This window comes from Malaya genurostris, chromosome 2, assembly GCF_030247185.1.
Source record: "Malaya genurostris strain Urasoe2022 chromosome 2, Malgen_1.1, whole genome shotgun sequence".
Taxonomy (NCBI): Eukaryota; Metazoa; Arthropoda; class Insecta; order Diptera; family Culicidae; genus Malaya; species Malaya genurostris.
The window spans coordinates 224,260,351-224,276,372 of record NC_080571.1 but is presented as its reverse complement, the minus strand read 5'-3'; the positions used below and the strand labels follow the sequence as shown (position 1 = coordinate 224,276,372).

Below are 16,022 nucleotides of genomic sequence, written 5' to 3'. Positions count from 1 at the left end.
AGCATGAGCCCTGAGGAAGACCCATGTAGCTGAATCGTATTGTCGACAAATCACCATGCGCAAAGTACATGTGTTTCTCAGACAATAGATTATGTAAAAAGTTGTTCAAAACTGGCGAAAGACCATGCTGATGCAACTTCTCAGATAGGATATTTATAGAAACTGAGTCAAAAGCCCCCTTAATGTCTAGGAAAACTGACGCCATTTGTTCTTTACGAGCAAATGCCATTTGAATTTCTGTTGAGAGCAACGCAAGACAATCGTTCGTTCCTTTGCCCCTGCGGAAACCAAATTGTGTATCTGAAAGAAAACCATTAGTTTCGACCCAATTGTCTAGACGAAACAGAATCATTTTTTCGAACAATTTCCGGATACAGGAAAGCATAGCAATCGGCCGATACGAATTGTGATCGGAGGCTGGTTTCCCTGGTTTTTGGATGGCGATAACTCTGACTTGTCTCCAGTCGTGTGGGACAATATTACCCGTGAGGAACTTGTTGAATAAATTCAGCAAGCGCCTTTTGGCGGGGTCAGGCAGATTTTTCAACAAGTTGAATTTTATTCTGTCTAATCCCGGGGCTTTATTGTTACATGATAAAAGTGCAAGTGAAAGCTCTACCATCGAAAACGGTGATTCGTTTGTATTTGGTGTCGCGGCGCGGGTGATCTTCTGTTCCGGAACAGAGTCTGGGCATACTTTTTTAGCGAAATCGAATATCCAGCGGTTGGAGTATTCCTCGCTTTCATTCGTGGTGTTATGGTTGCGCATTCGTCGGGCTGTGTTCCAAAGAGTGCTCATAGATGTTTCTTTCGTTAAGCCGTCTATAAACCGACGCCAGTAACCGCGTTTCTTGGCTCTAATCAAGTTCTTAGTTTTAACGTCTAACGCCGCGTAATTCCGGTAATTATCAGGTGTTCCATTTTTTCTGAATTTTTTATACGCGGAGGCTCTCTCCGCGTTTAAATTTGTGCACTCTTTGTCCCACCACGGGTTGGGAGGACGGATGTTAGTTTTTGCGCCGGGTACACGTTTCGTCTGAGCTTGAATCGCAGTATCGAGAATCAAGCCAGCCAAAAACGTGTACTCTTCCTCCGGAGGAAGTTGTAGAGTTCTTTCAAGTTTCTCAGATATCGAGGTCGCATAGCTATTCCAATCAATATTTCGTGTGAGGTCATACGAAACATTGATTGTCTTCGATGGTTTTAAGCCGCTGGTGATTGATATTACGATCGGTAGATGATCACTACCGTGGGGATCAGGAATTACCTCCCACGTGCAATCCAACCGTAGCGATGTCGAGCAAAGGGATAAATCCAGCGCACTTGGTCTTGCTGGTGGTGCAGGAATCCGTGTCATTTCTCCCGTATTCAAGATTGTCATATTGAAGTTGTCGCAAATATCATGGATCATAGCTGATCTGTTATCGTCGTGAAGACAGCCCCATCCCGTACCGTGTGAGTTAAAGTCTCCTAAAACCAACGTCGGTGCGGGAAGGAGCTCTATGATATTACTGAGCCGCCGATGCCCAACCAAGGCTCTAGGGGGAATGTAGATGGAAGCAATACAAAGGTCCTTACCTTTGATTGTAACATGACATGCGACAACTTCAATACCTGGTATCGAGGGGAGGTTAATTCGATAAAAAGAATAGCACTTTTTGATCCCTAAAAGTACTCCTCCATAGGGAACATCTCGATCCAGGCGAATAATGTTAAAATCGTGGAAGTTTAAGGATATTTCAGAAGTTAGCCAAGTTTCGCACAATGCAAATGCGTCACATTTCAGATTATTTACTAGAAATTTAAAAGAATCTATTTTTGGGATGATACTTCTGCAATTCCACTGTAAAACAATGCAACGAGCTTTGTATGATAGTAGAGGAAATCTTGCCCAACCTAACTTACGGAGTGCAAATAATAGGAATTGCTTTTGAACTGATTCTATACGTTCCTTGTAAGTGATTGAGAATGGGGACCAAACAATGCTGCAATATTCAAGTATAGACCTTACGTAGGCAATAACAGATCGGCTGAAAAGTTCGTATCGTTTCTATGAGAGGGCGCCACTAGAATTAAATCTATACCATTTTCAGTTAGTACCAACCTTCAAAAGATACGTGTATAAATTTGACAGCTGTCTGATTATTAGTTGGTGAGATATTGCATTTTGAGTGAAGCTACTTTTGTTATTGTGAAAAAATGGAAAAAAAAGGAATTTCGTGTGTTGATGAAACACTACTTTTTGATGAAAAAGGTGCCGCCGATACCAAAAAATGGCTTGATGAGTGTTATCCAGACTCTGCACCGGGCGAAGCAACAATTCGTAAGTGGTTTGCAAAATTTCGTACTGGTCATATGAGCACCGAAGACGATGAACACCGATGAAAACGTGAAAAAAATCCACAAAATGATTTTCAATGACCGTAAAGTGAAGTTGATCGAGATAGCTGACACCCTAAAGGTATCAAAGGAACGTGTTGGACATATTATTCACGAATATTTGGATATGAGAAAGCTTTGTGCAAAATCGGTGCCGCGTGAGCTCACAATCGATCAAAAACAACAACGAATTGATTATTCTGAGCAGTGTTTGGAGTTGTTATATCGAAATAAAACCGATTTTTTTCATCGATATATAACAATGGACGAAACATGGCTCCATCACTTCACTCCGGAGTCCAATCGACAGTCAGCTGAGTGGACTGCACGCGATGAACCGAACCCAAAGCGTGGAAAGACTCAACAATCGGCCGGTAATGTTATGGCGTCTGTATTTTGGGATTCGCATGGTATAATTTTCATCGGCTACCTTGAAAAGGGAAAAACCATCAACAGTGACTATTATATAGCGTTATTGGAGCGTTTGAAGGACGAAATTTCAAAAAAACGGCCTCATTTGAAGAAGAAAAAAGTTTTGTTTTATCAAGACAATGCACCGTATCACAAGTCGATGAAACCCATGCTGAAATTGAACGAATTGGGCTTCGAATTGCTCCCTCATCCACCGTATTCTCCAGATTTGGCCCCCAGTGACTTTTTCCTGTTCTCAGACCTCAAGAGAATGCTCGCTGGTTAAAAAATTTAGAAGCAATGAAGAGGTAATCGCTGAAACTGAGGCCTATTTTGAGGCAAAGGACAAATCGTACTACAAAAATGGTATCGAAAAGTTGGAAGATCGCTATAATCGCTGTATCGCCTCTGATGGCAATTATGTTGAATAATAAAAACGAATTTTGGCAAAAAAATGTGTGTTTCTATTAAACGACACGAACTTTTCAGCCAAACTGTTATATAATGTTTTAATCGTGTAAGGATCGCAAAAATTATAGCTGAAGCGTTTTATAAATGCAAGCATGTTATTAGCTTTGCCTACTATCGTATTATAGTGATCGATGAAAGTCAACTTTTTATCTAAAATTACTCCTAGATCTCTAATTCTAATACTTCTTTCTACTGTTTGATCGCCTAGTTTAATTGTGATATCTGGTGTGTTTTGTTTCCTACTGAAAGCTATTACTTTACATTAATTGACGTTTAGTTTCAAAAGGCTTTTGTTACACCAGACATCGAACCATTTGCTGACGATCAGTCAGATACGACTCAAGCCATTTGAGTAGTTCAGGACCAGTTCCTATTTTTTGTAGTTTGAATAATAACATAGGTATATCAATGCGATCAAATGCTTTGCTGAAGTCAGTATAGAGAGCTTCTATGTAATTACCCTCATCCATAGCAGCCAGTGAGTAATTGACAAATTCGAGTAAATTTGTATTAGTCGAGCGGCCCCTAAAAAATCCATGCTGCATATTAGTGATTCTATTTTTAACTTGATAAAACATTTTTTCATTGATTATCGCTTCAAAAAGATTAGGAATGCAGGAGATGATTGCAATTCCTCGATAATTCCACACATCTGATTTTTTCCACTTTTGTAAATCGTTACCAAATAGGAGTCCTTCCATATTTTAGGAAAAATACCGGTCATGAGTGATTTATCGGTCGGATTTGTTGAAAAGCCAAAACAAGGGTGTGGCTAGTTCTAACGATAGTTTTTTCATGAATATGGGAGGAATTCCATCAGGTCCGGGACCTTTAGAGATATCTAATTTATTAAGCGCTTGCATAATATCTTGGACACTAATGTGATGAATATTAATGTCACAAGCATGTTCAGGGAAGAAATTAAAATATTCACAGTCTCGATCCTCTTCGGAAAACGTAGTACACCCGAACCTCCATTTACGTAATAATCGGGACTACGTAAATCGAATTATGACGTAAAAAAAGTTTACGTTATTTGGAATTTTCGACGTAAAAAAAGTTTTCCTTATGTATATGTATTAATAGATATGTATAATATATTGGATAGTTATGGAACGAAAATTACGAGTATTTACAGGAAAAGGATGTTCTAAGCAGCATAAATTTCCAAGATGGCGACTTCCGGTTTATTGATATTCCTTGAAAACCCTTACAATATGGGTATTTTCGGAACGGGTATGGTGAGTAGATGTCGGAAAATGATGTTTAAAGTCATTTCAAAATCCAAGATGGTGTTTCTCGAAACCCGTAGCAAAACGAATGTTTTCGGAACGAATTTAAAGAACAGTTCTTAATAAACGTTGTTTGAGTAATTATGACTTACTGTCGAATACTTTATAATATTGTTACTTTCGGAATGGATTTTACCAGTCAATATTAGGAAGAAAGATGTTTCAAATAAACTTCAGGAACTTTATTCCAAATTCAACATAATATTAGCTAGACACTTACAATCGAATTGTCAAATAAATACGTAAATTGATGAAAATGCTTCGATGTAAATATTTTAAGGTTCATTCTTTGGTGAAAGAAATGTTAATATTTAATTTTCAGTATTGTAGTAACTATGGTTTATTTGAATAGATTCAATTTTTGAACTGCTGTTAAAACTGTTGTTCTCGTTTTCGTTGACTGATTTCAATACCTGAACTGTTATTCATTCTTATGCACAAATTGGTCCATATCAGCATGGCCACGCTTAAGATTCAAATTAATGACACTCGCTAATGGCATATGGCGACGCACTTTCATACGCGAAACATTGGAAACAATAATGATGGGCACATTTTTTTTGACACACTTTACCCTATTATTTTGGAACTGGAAGTCGGATCCAGATGAAATTGAGAAAGTTTGTAATCGACTATTACACCATTTGAATCAGTTTGTGGAAATCGGTCGCGCAATCTCTGAGAAAAGTTAGCACAAAAATTTTATTTTTTTGCACGTTAACTCACTCCGGAACCAGTAGTCAGATCCAAACAAAGTTCAGGAATTTGTATCAGACCTGAAGAGTTTTTTTTAACTGATCCAAGTGTATTAAAATCGGTTTATTCAACTCCGGAAAAAGTTCCGGAAATAAGGTGTACACTAAGGTCTTTTTTTATGCGGATTTTTTTACGCGACTTTTTCTATGCGAATTTTCAGAGTTATGCGGTTTTTTTTATGCGAAGTTGCAGAGTTATGCGGTTTTTTTTATGCGCTACGTAAATTCGCATAAAAAAGACTTTAGTGTACTTATTTTCACATTTTGTATGAGACCTCAAGACCTTTTATTTGAATCTAAGAGTGTGAAAATCGGTGCAGCCATCTCCTATAAAATTTAGTGTAATAAAATGTAATAAATATACGTAATATGCACTAAACCAGCTCCAAAAATACCCATATTGTAAGGGGTTTCAAGAAATATTAATAAACCGGAAGTCGCCATCTTGGAATTCAGAACCACCTCAAACATCGTTTTCCGACATCTACTTATCAAACCCGTTCCGAAAATACCCATATTGTAAGCGTTTTCAAGGAATAACAATAAACCGGAAGTCGCCATCTTGGAATTCAGAACCACCTCAAACATCGTTTTCCGACATCTACTCATCAAACCCGTTCCGAAAATACCTGTATTGTACGAATTTCCATGGAATATAAATGAGCCGGAAACGATTTTCATTGTATGCAAAAACCTCTTTTTACGAAGTATTTTCAACGTAAAAAAAGATTACGTTATTTGGGATTTATGTCGTAAAAAGAGTTACGTAAAAAGAGGTAACGTAAAAAAAGTTTACGTTAACGGAGGTTTGGGTGTATAGGTTTCTTGGAAGTAATTTGCAAATAGTGTACAAATATCTTCCGAGTTGTCAGCAGTCTTACTCTTGAAAAACATTTTTGAGGGAAAATTATTAGATTTCAGTTTTTGTTTTACGCAATTGAAGAAATTCTTCGGGCAAGATTTGATTTCACTCTCCGTTTTTGAATAGAACTCCTCGGAAGCGATTTCAATTGCCAGATTCAATTGATCACAAGTTTGTAAGTAAGTTCCTAAGTTGACGCTACTACTGTCTCTTTTATATTTTTTATGGTCCTTCTGTTTTTGATTTTTCAGATTTTTAATGTTATCATTATACCATATTGAATATTTATAATTAAGTCGTCGTCTGATTCTCTTAAAAGGTACCTGATCATTAAAAGTATTAAAAAAAATCTTATAAAACATTTCCACAGAAGTTTCAACATTAGACTCCCTGAAAATGGTTGGCCAATCAATGTTACTTCCTTTATGTTATCTGAATTTGCCAATTCATACTGAAAGACATCGTCATACTCATATTCATCGGGTCTATTATACTCATGAACAAATATGGACAACTCAATTGCAGTGTGAAATGTTTCATTTTTCCATAAGGGGGTAAGGGATTCGGTAAGACAGAAGTCTTCTTGTGAATTTGTTAGTAAAAAATATAAGTAACAGTTTTGCTGATTTTTAACGTGATTAATTTGGTTGAGTCCTAAGCATGCAACTTGATCAATTATATATTGGAGGGTTTCATTCTCTCGTAACACTGGTAGTAGGATGCTCTCATTTTCAGAGTCTGGGAAAAAGTCAATGTCACGTTGATTGAAGTCATCATAAATGTGTACTTTCACTTCGGAAGGAAAGTTAGTTATGATTTCTTCAGCAATGTGGAAAAACTTTTCATATAGTTCTATACGGGTGTTGTTTGGGGGAAAATACACTGAGCAGAAAATATGTGTTTCCTCTGCGAGACGAGTTTTCACCCATACGTGCTCGAATTCTTTAATTTTCCTAGTGGTTATGATCTCAGCATTAAATTTTGTAGAAATAGCAATTAGCACTCCACCACCCGATCTCTTATCAGACATTTGTAAATTGCGATCATCTCTGAACACATTGTAATTATTGCCGAAAACTTCTTCACTCCTAACACTTTCATCCCAGCTTGTTTCTGTAGCTAAGATTATTGCATAACTACTTAATATTTTATTACAAATTTCAGTCATTTTCAACGCACTTTTCATTCTATTAAAATTCTGGCCATAAACTATGACCTCCAATGATGACTTATTAAATTGTGCAGCATTTGGAAAATAAGCATTATAATCAATAGAGTTGTCGTCGTTTTCTTCTCCTAAGGGATGTGATGATGAAAACTGTCCTATTTAGTCATGTTAGACTTCGAATACCACCTTGCGGATCAGCATAAACCACTAAGCAGACGTAAAGATTGCTATTTGTAAAACACTAATTTTGCATTAGGTTCAACGTCTCTACTTTCGTGCCAAGTGTTTTGCGAATAGCATCAACTTTACGTCTGCTTAGCCATTAATGTTTAACTGCCAGGTTGCATAATGGCATGGCATTTATAAAACAAATTAAACCCTTTAAGAATATTTTCGGAAAATGATTTACTAAACAGATTCCAGAAAAAGTTGTTTGATATCGTTTAGTATCCAAGATGGCGACTCATTTCGAAATTAAATCTTTAGACTTCCGGTTTATCGATATTTCTTGAAAACCCTTACTCGTATAGTAAGGGTTTCCAAGGAATATCAATAAACCGAAAGTCGCCATATTGGATTTCGAAAAGGCCCCAAACATTGTTTTCCGACATCTGCTTTTCATACCCTTTCCAAAAATACTCATATTATAAGGGATTCAAATGAATATCACTACACCGGAAGTTGCCATCTTGGATTCAGGATTGACCTCAAACACAGTTTTCCGGTATCTATTAATCAAATCCGTTCCGAAAATAGGCATATTGCAAAGGTTTTCACAAAAATCATCAGCTAGAAATTGCCATTTTGGATTTCTTATCGAGCTCAAACTTCATTTTTTGGTACTTAAACATCAAATCCGTTTCAAAAATATCCATATTGTAAGATTTTTAAAGGAATATCAATAGCCCGGAAGTCGCCTTTCTGGATTTTAGAACGGATCCAAACATTTTTTTTCGGCTCCTCTTAATCAAATCCATTCCGGGTCGTCAAAAGTCGAATTAACTAAGTGCTCACAAGTTTCTACCTTATGCCTCCCCGTGTGTCTATGATGACATTTGGTCAATAGAACGAAGTTGACTAGGTGCTATCGCCTTTTACGTTGGTAGCGGAATCAGAGGGTGCGAATTGATTTTTATGTAGGGGAGAGTCTTCGATTACCGGCACCCTTTTCTTTTAAGCTTATAACTTCTGACTAAGTGCAAATTATGTGGAAATATATACATCAATGGAAAGCTAAAGTCCTTAGCTAACAACTGATTAAGAAACTAAGTTGATTCATTTCATTGAAAATACTTTATTATCAATTTAGTAAAGTGATAAATTTTGGCCTTTTCGAAAAAGGTGTTCGGTTACCGGCACCCCAAGAAATTTCGCTAAAAATGGTAAAATATAAGTAAAGACTTCTATTATTCAAATAAAATACGGAACTTATTCTTTTCGGAGGCGTTTTGGACAAAAGTTTTCATGGCCTGGTGGTGACTTCGCCTTGGCTGTCTTGGTCAATGATTTGGATGGTAGCACCTTTGGAGTTGATTTGGCCGGGCTTCCACCGGCTTCGCGGAATTGAATACGTTGCTGCAGTCGAATTTATTGGGTTCTTATCCACTAAGCAACGTTTAATGGCATTAATCGGTGCATTAAAGTTCATTTGCCTGAATCGTCTGTTTGCTTGGACGATTTATTTGAAGTCGCCATGGCTAACAGAACCAGAGAACTAAAGTTTTTACTTACATTGACGGATACATTGAAGCTGTCAATTTGTCCACATGTTGCATATCACCAGAGATGCCAGTTAATACAATAAAGTATCTAGCCAAACGAAAAGATCGCACCAATTTTCAAAAGCCTGTAATTTCTGAAGAATGTCTGCAAACAAGTTTCAAAAGTCTGCAAAAAGTCTTTAGACGAAAAAAGTTTTACTGGTTAACTAAGAAATTTCATAATTTACAGTAATATTTGCAGACTTGGTATCTCTGCATATCACTGGCAATTTTTCGTGATTTGTCGAAAAAAATGGGGCGCCGGTAACCAAAATCGGCAGACATTTTGAAAATGACGAAAAAAAAACTTTGGTTGCGAAAATGTTTATAGCATTCGGTATCACAAAATTGTCGATTTCATTAATATTCAATCCACTCACCTTTACAATTTATGATACTATAAACAAGTAAAAAAAAGTACAGGTGTGTAATGTAAGAGGCATAACTGGATGTCGTGAATATGAATAAAACTGACACTCTTTCTTTAAACTTCCGAATATCAATTAGTTGATCGATTGTGTGAATTGTGCAAACTTTCCCATTTTTCACTACTAGAATTTGAAACGATACACCCAAACTACAGTACAGATTAGTCACATCATACATTCTGACACATAAATATTACAAAATAACCAGTATATTTCTTTATGATAAAATATTAGTGGTTTTGGAAAGAACCTTCTATCAAGGCGTGCGTGAAGGGCCAAATTGTATAATTTTCTAAGATATTAAACACTGATTGGATATAAACGATTTTTAACACTGTTGCGAATTTAGAACTGTGAAAATTGCAAAAAACTGATCATATTATCTTAGATTTGCACTGCACTGTCAATTTTAATTTTCGATTTACAAAGAAGCAATCTTTATAGTTCTTTAGGTAACATTTAAAGCCATTAGAAAGGCTGATTTTGCATAACGTTCCACATTGTTGTCCATTTCCCGTTGTATTTTGCTCCAATGCAAATGACCACCAACAGGATGATGTAATCGATCTTCTTCGAAGGGAAACTGGTACTGCGACCTGAGCGTTTGAGGTTTTGGCTTTATAGCACGCAAAAGGTCTGCTTTCATTGCCGACTGCTCCACCTGACGATTGAAGTCTGCTCTCATTATTGACGACTGCTCCACCTGACGACCGAAGTCCAAATGAAAGCATTGCCGACTGCTCCACCTGACGATTGAAACCCAAATGAGAGCACGACCTGAGCGTTTGAGGTTTGGTACCACGCAGAAGGTGCACTCTCCGAATCTGCTGGTCCCACGACGTCTGCTAACGTCCAACGCACAAGAAGAAATGGTCGAATTTCGACCACGGTTCCCCTTTTATACGCAGTCAGTTGAAGATATGTGCCTGACTACCTCAAAATCGTCGTCCTTGCGCGAAAAAGCCAAGCAAAAGTAAAGAGTTTTCCGCGTTGTTTTCAAAGTTTGAAAAAACTTAATTTTTGAGTTGTTTGTGGTTATCTCACACTGTTCAAAATATTATCCTAAATTCCTGATCATATTTTTGATAAATTGGTGAAAGAATTATGTTGCTACCGTTAATACAAGTCGAGATATTCACGATTAAGTTCTGCCCATTCTTCCATATGGCTAATTTTGAAAAGGCACCCCATAGTAAAGTAAGTCGTATTCACGACAAAAGACTTTTGTGTTGATTTTCACGCAATTAAAATTTGTTTTGAGGGCAACAAAAAGTTGAATCGTCTGTTTGCTTTGGCATTCGACACAAAAAAAAACGTACTTCTACTACACACACATGATATTTGTCGGAATGATGCTATCTGCTTTCTGTCAAAAGTTACGGTGCGGTGCCTGCAACCGAACATCTTCCCCTAATAATTCATTTGATACGCGAAAATTATTGAAAACCCTTCAAACAGGTAAAGTAAAGGTATTTTCATGAAAACGTTTGCAGCATTCCTTGCAATTCATAATTTAGCATTTTGCATATCATCTATATATAATTTGACGCATAAAGGAAAACACGTCTTATATGTAAGCATAACTTCTTGTGTAAGAATGTGAATAAAACAAAATTCAGCTGTGTGCCATATCAAATTATGTTCCAAGGGTCTAATTGGCTGGTTCAGGAGACTGAAGATTTACAATGTTTCGATACGTTAAGAAACGAAACATTGAATGTAAACTCGAGTATTGATAAGATTAGAAAATGTGACTTATTCATTAAAAACTGAAGAACATAATCTAAATACGCGTCGATTTATTGGTAACTGCAAGAGATCGAAAGTATTTCTGTAATGTTTGAATCCATTTGATGCAATTATTTCAATTATTTGGGGGCGATGGAACGGCGGCCTCAAAATACGATTTGCTCTGTATATGAAATGGGTCATCGGGATTCGATTGAGTCAACACCTCCCTGAGTCCTGGACTAAACTTATTTGCAGGTATGAAAAGGAAACACATTGAAACATATTTTTTTTTTGTAAACCGCTGCCAGACAGTGGGACTTAGGATATTGTACTATTGTACGTAGTAAATTCCGAATGACATTTTTTCATGAACTAACTCGATTTACGAACCCCCGTTTAATTCGCAGATGGAAGATTCGGTGCAATCTCTCGACTTTGTTTTTCCAATAACTACAATTTTTGGCACGAACTACGATCTAATATGTGTTCTCTAAACACGTTTATTTTTAGTTCTTCCCCGTTAGATTTCAGAACGTTTTCTTCAGCATCTAAACACATGTTCTCTGTTCAACACTCTGGGGAAGCGTTTTATTTTTGATTTATCAGTTGCTTTCAGAATCTAACTAACTTGGAGGTCATATTGCTCCAACGGAGTGAGTTCTTCCGTTGAAGCAAGGGCTCGGAGGATAATACGCTCATAGTTTATCCTGGTAATATTCTTTGTCGAATCATGTGGAACACTGACTTTATTACCGAGTCTAATACCACTGGTGATTAAAATATTGATTAATAGGTGATCACTGCTATATGGAACAGTGCTTTTCAAGTGCAATCTAGTCAAATTTATGTCGAGCAAAAGGACAAATCTTTCACGCTTTCACTAGAGGCGAATGTCCACAAGGTTTAAACCTCTGTAATCTATACAAATAAAGTTTACAATACTACTCACACAAAGCCATTTCAAAATATTTAACGAGCACTGTTAAACATCAAAATATATTTAGAACACATCTTCAAAGAAGCAGATCAGCTTTATTTTCTGATTGCATTAGATGAGCACGAGTAATTTTCACAGTACTGTAAAGTAATTGTAACAATGTCTCAAATCTCGGGTGTAGCTCTTATTCATTAAGACAACATACGAATTACTAATTCTTCAATTCCATTCACACTATAGAATTTCAGCGAAGTTTGTTTAATTGTATGGCCTCTCGAAATATTTACTCACAAAATGAACAATCTCAGCAAAAGTATCTAAATCATGCTATCAAAACTTTGACACATACAAAGTTTGCCAACATAATAAAATGTTCCCGAAATGTTTGTATGCCACAAATGTAAAAATGATAAAACTTTGTTGAATTCAACGGTGGTTGTTAGCGAAGACGTACCTACGAACCGTAATAAAAGCTAATCTAATTTTCCTGTAGAATTGCCATTCACTGCGCAAAACTCAAGATAACAAGCAGTCGGAGAACAATAGTCGAGAGTGGAAAAAAATGGCGTGTATAATTTAACTCGCTAATTAGAGGCGGAGAGTGAACCACGTGGTGTCACGAGGCGTTAATTTATGGTCTGTTTGCCGGGTTCTCTTGCGTTATCCTTCTATTGTTCTTTCACGGGTCGCACCCCGACGGTTGTCCCGACCGTCCCAGACGTTTCTTTACACACGGTACACCGAACGCGGTAACAATTAAAATATCACACACTCATAACTACACCCGGGAAACTGCGGGGTCGGGGTGACAGGGGCGGAGTGACATTTTTATTTCCCCAATATAAAGCTCACATGGCATGCCGGGTGCTACAGTGTCGTGTTGGTTCGGTGCCGACAGATAGACAACCATGTGAACAGGATGGGAAATTATTTAAAAGACTCTCCTGAATTAGGGCACGGTCGGTCTAAGTGTACGATTTACGAGAAATGAAGAAATCGAGCTTCCGCCAGTCCAACGCTCGGTCCGGGTTGATTTCTTCGGCGGTCGGTTCGTGGATGGTAAAAAAAACTGAAGCATGAATTTCAGGATTCAGGACAGTTACACACCGACACACGCATGGAAGCGAGCAGATATGCAGATTGAGTTGGACCGCCGGAAGTTTTAGAAAGAGTGCCGGTCCATGGTTTCGAGTCATTGGCAATATCATAGCATTATGAATACAATAAAAGGTAATGCCCGAAGGCAGAAGTCGTACCAGGAAAGCTTATGGAATCGGGACGATAGCAGATATTCCGTGTTCGTTTCATCATACGATTGTACTATTATTTTTTATATACAATCCTTTTAAAGAACAAATAATTACTCACGAAGTAAATAACACCTCATGCTTATTTTGATATTTTCATAAATGATTGTATTTTGTTACATTACAAAGAAAATATTCGTTTTGCCTTTCTCTTATAGTTAGGATATGTAATTACTCTGAAACCTGAATCTGTAACCAATGTCAAAAGCCGAAGCCTTGGTATTACATTCCTTTTGTGGAATTTGACCTTTCTATTTCAACAGACTTCGCAACCGATACATAGCGTACAGAATCATAGCATGGCTCGTACTACGATCCTATTGACACTAAGAATCCTTCCAGGTGGGGGCTCGAACATACGCCAACTGGCTTGTAAGACCAACGCTCAATGCAATGAATCGCCAACCCGGTCGCATCAAACAGTTTTCATTCAGGGCCTAGTGAAATTTTGCTCTAGGGCACATTACCGTTTTCAATATGTTTACGTTTCATCTTTGGAGGGGAAACACAAAGCTTCCCCCCACGTGACTCAGGTTGGCAACCCACTCCATTATCCAGTAATTCACTTGTTAGATAACCTGATGCACTCCCTGCCCATCCCCGTTGTCGATATAATTGAGCATAATACAATATAATATAATATAATATAATATAATATAATATAATATAATATAATATAATATAATATAATATAATATAATATAATATAATATAATATAATATAATATAATATAATATAATATAAATTAATATAAAAAAATATACACCCAAACCTCCGTTTACGTAAACTTTTTTCACGTTACCTCTTTTTACGTAACTCTTTTTACGATCAAAATCCCAAATAACGTAAACTTTTTTTACGAACCAACTTCGTAAAATAGTGTTTTGCATACAATGAAAATCGTTTCCGGCTCATTTATATTCCATGGAAATCACTACAATATGGGTATTTTCGGAACGGGTTTGATGAGTAGATGTCGGAAAACGATGTTTGAGGTGGTTCTGAACTCCAAGATGGCGACTTCCGGTTTATTAATATTCCTTGAAAACTTTTACAATATGTGTATTTTTAGAACAGAAAAACGAAAATACCAATATTGCAAGGGTTTTCAAGGTTTTCTGGGATCCTTTTCCTGCAAATACTATTAATTTTTGCTCCATAGTTATAAAGTATATTATACATATCCAATAATATACATACATACTTAGAAAACTTTTCTTACGTTGAAAATTCCAAATAACGTAAACTTTTTTTACGCCATAACTCGACTTACGAAGTCCCGATTATTACGTAAATGAAGGTTTGGGTGTAATATGATACAATACAATATAATACAATATAATATAACAACAGAGAACAGATATCCAAGCTAGTACAAACTTTTTCATAAAGCTGTGTAAAACATAGAAGTGAAAATCCGTTAAAAATCACCGTTGCACACGACTTTGCACGCATGAATGTCTGTTGGATATTTGTTCTCTGTGATATAACATAATATAAAATAACATAATATAATATAATATAATATAATATAATATAATATAATATAATATAATATAATATAATATAATATAATATAATATAATATAATATAATATAATATAATATAATATAATATAATATAATATAATATAATATAATATAATATAATATAATATAATATAATATAACTAGCTAACCCGTCGAACTTCGTCTCGTCAGAAGAATTGTCAAAAGACTAAGTGGTCAACGTTTCTCTCCATTATTTTTCTGATTACTTAACCTACAATCAACGGAATTCGACACACACTCGCTTCAGCTCCAAAAGAAGAAACATCACCAAAGATTAATGTGAAAATATGAATTACTTCTGTTAAGCAAAAATTGAACAAATGCACAGATTCCTATTCTGAACAGTCCGGTTTATGGAATTACTCATACGTGAATGTTCACCCGATGGAACAAACATTGAAGCAGTTTCTTATACACAAAAAAAAATCTATTTTTGTGTTCGGTAATAATTTTTGCGGCAACGATCTTTAAAATATTATTTTTACTGAAAGATACGTAAAATTTATCCAACTCCTATGTAAAAGTTACGGCTATTTATTATTTACTGACACGGGATGTGAACTCTGAAATGTAATTTCTCTTGACGAACTCAGTGAAAGTTCTACCAATATTCGGAAAATTACTAAAAAATAATGAAGAATTTCAGTAACCATCACTATACATTCAGCAGAAATACAGATCTGTCAAATAACATAATTTTCGGACGTAAAAATGTGAAAATTTCTAGATTTGTAGAGAAAAAATAGTGATGCGAATTGATTGCTTGTGAAAAATAGAAATGATTCCTAGCGGTAATTTTTCATTTAGTGAATATATTCAAAAAGCCTTTTACAACTTTTTATTTCAGCACTCTAATAATAAAAATATGAAGGGTGATCCCATATTCTACTGAATTGCATCCGAAAGATATCTGACCATTTTATTTGAATAAATTATTTCTGGAGAGCAAATGTAATTCAATTCATTCAT

At 36.1% G+C, this 16,022-nt stretch overlaps 1 protein-coding gene across 1 annotated transcript in view; it reads left to right on the top strand.

Moving 5' to 3' along the window:
- The window catches only part of LOC131427758 (CD166 antigen-like), a 1,130,565-nt gene that overhangs the window by 550,824 nt on the left and 563,719 nt on the right, over window positions 1-16,022 (top strand). The gene's annotated exons all lie outside the window — the stretch shown is intronic.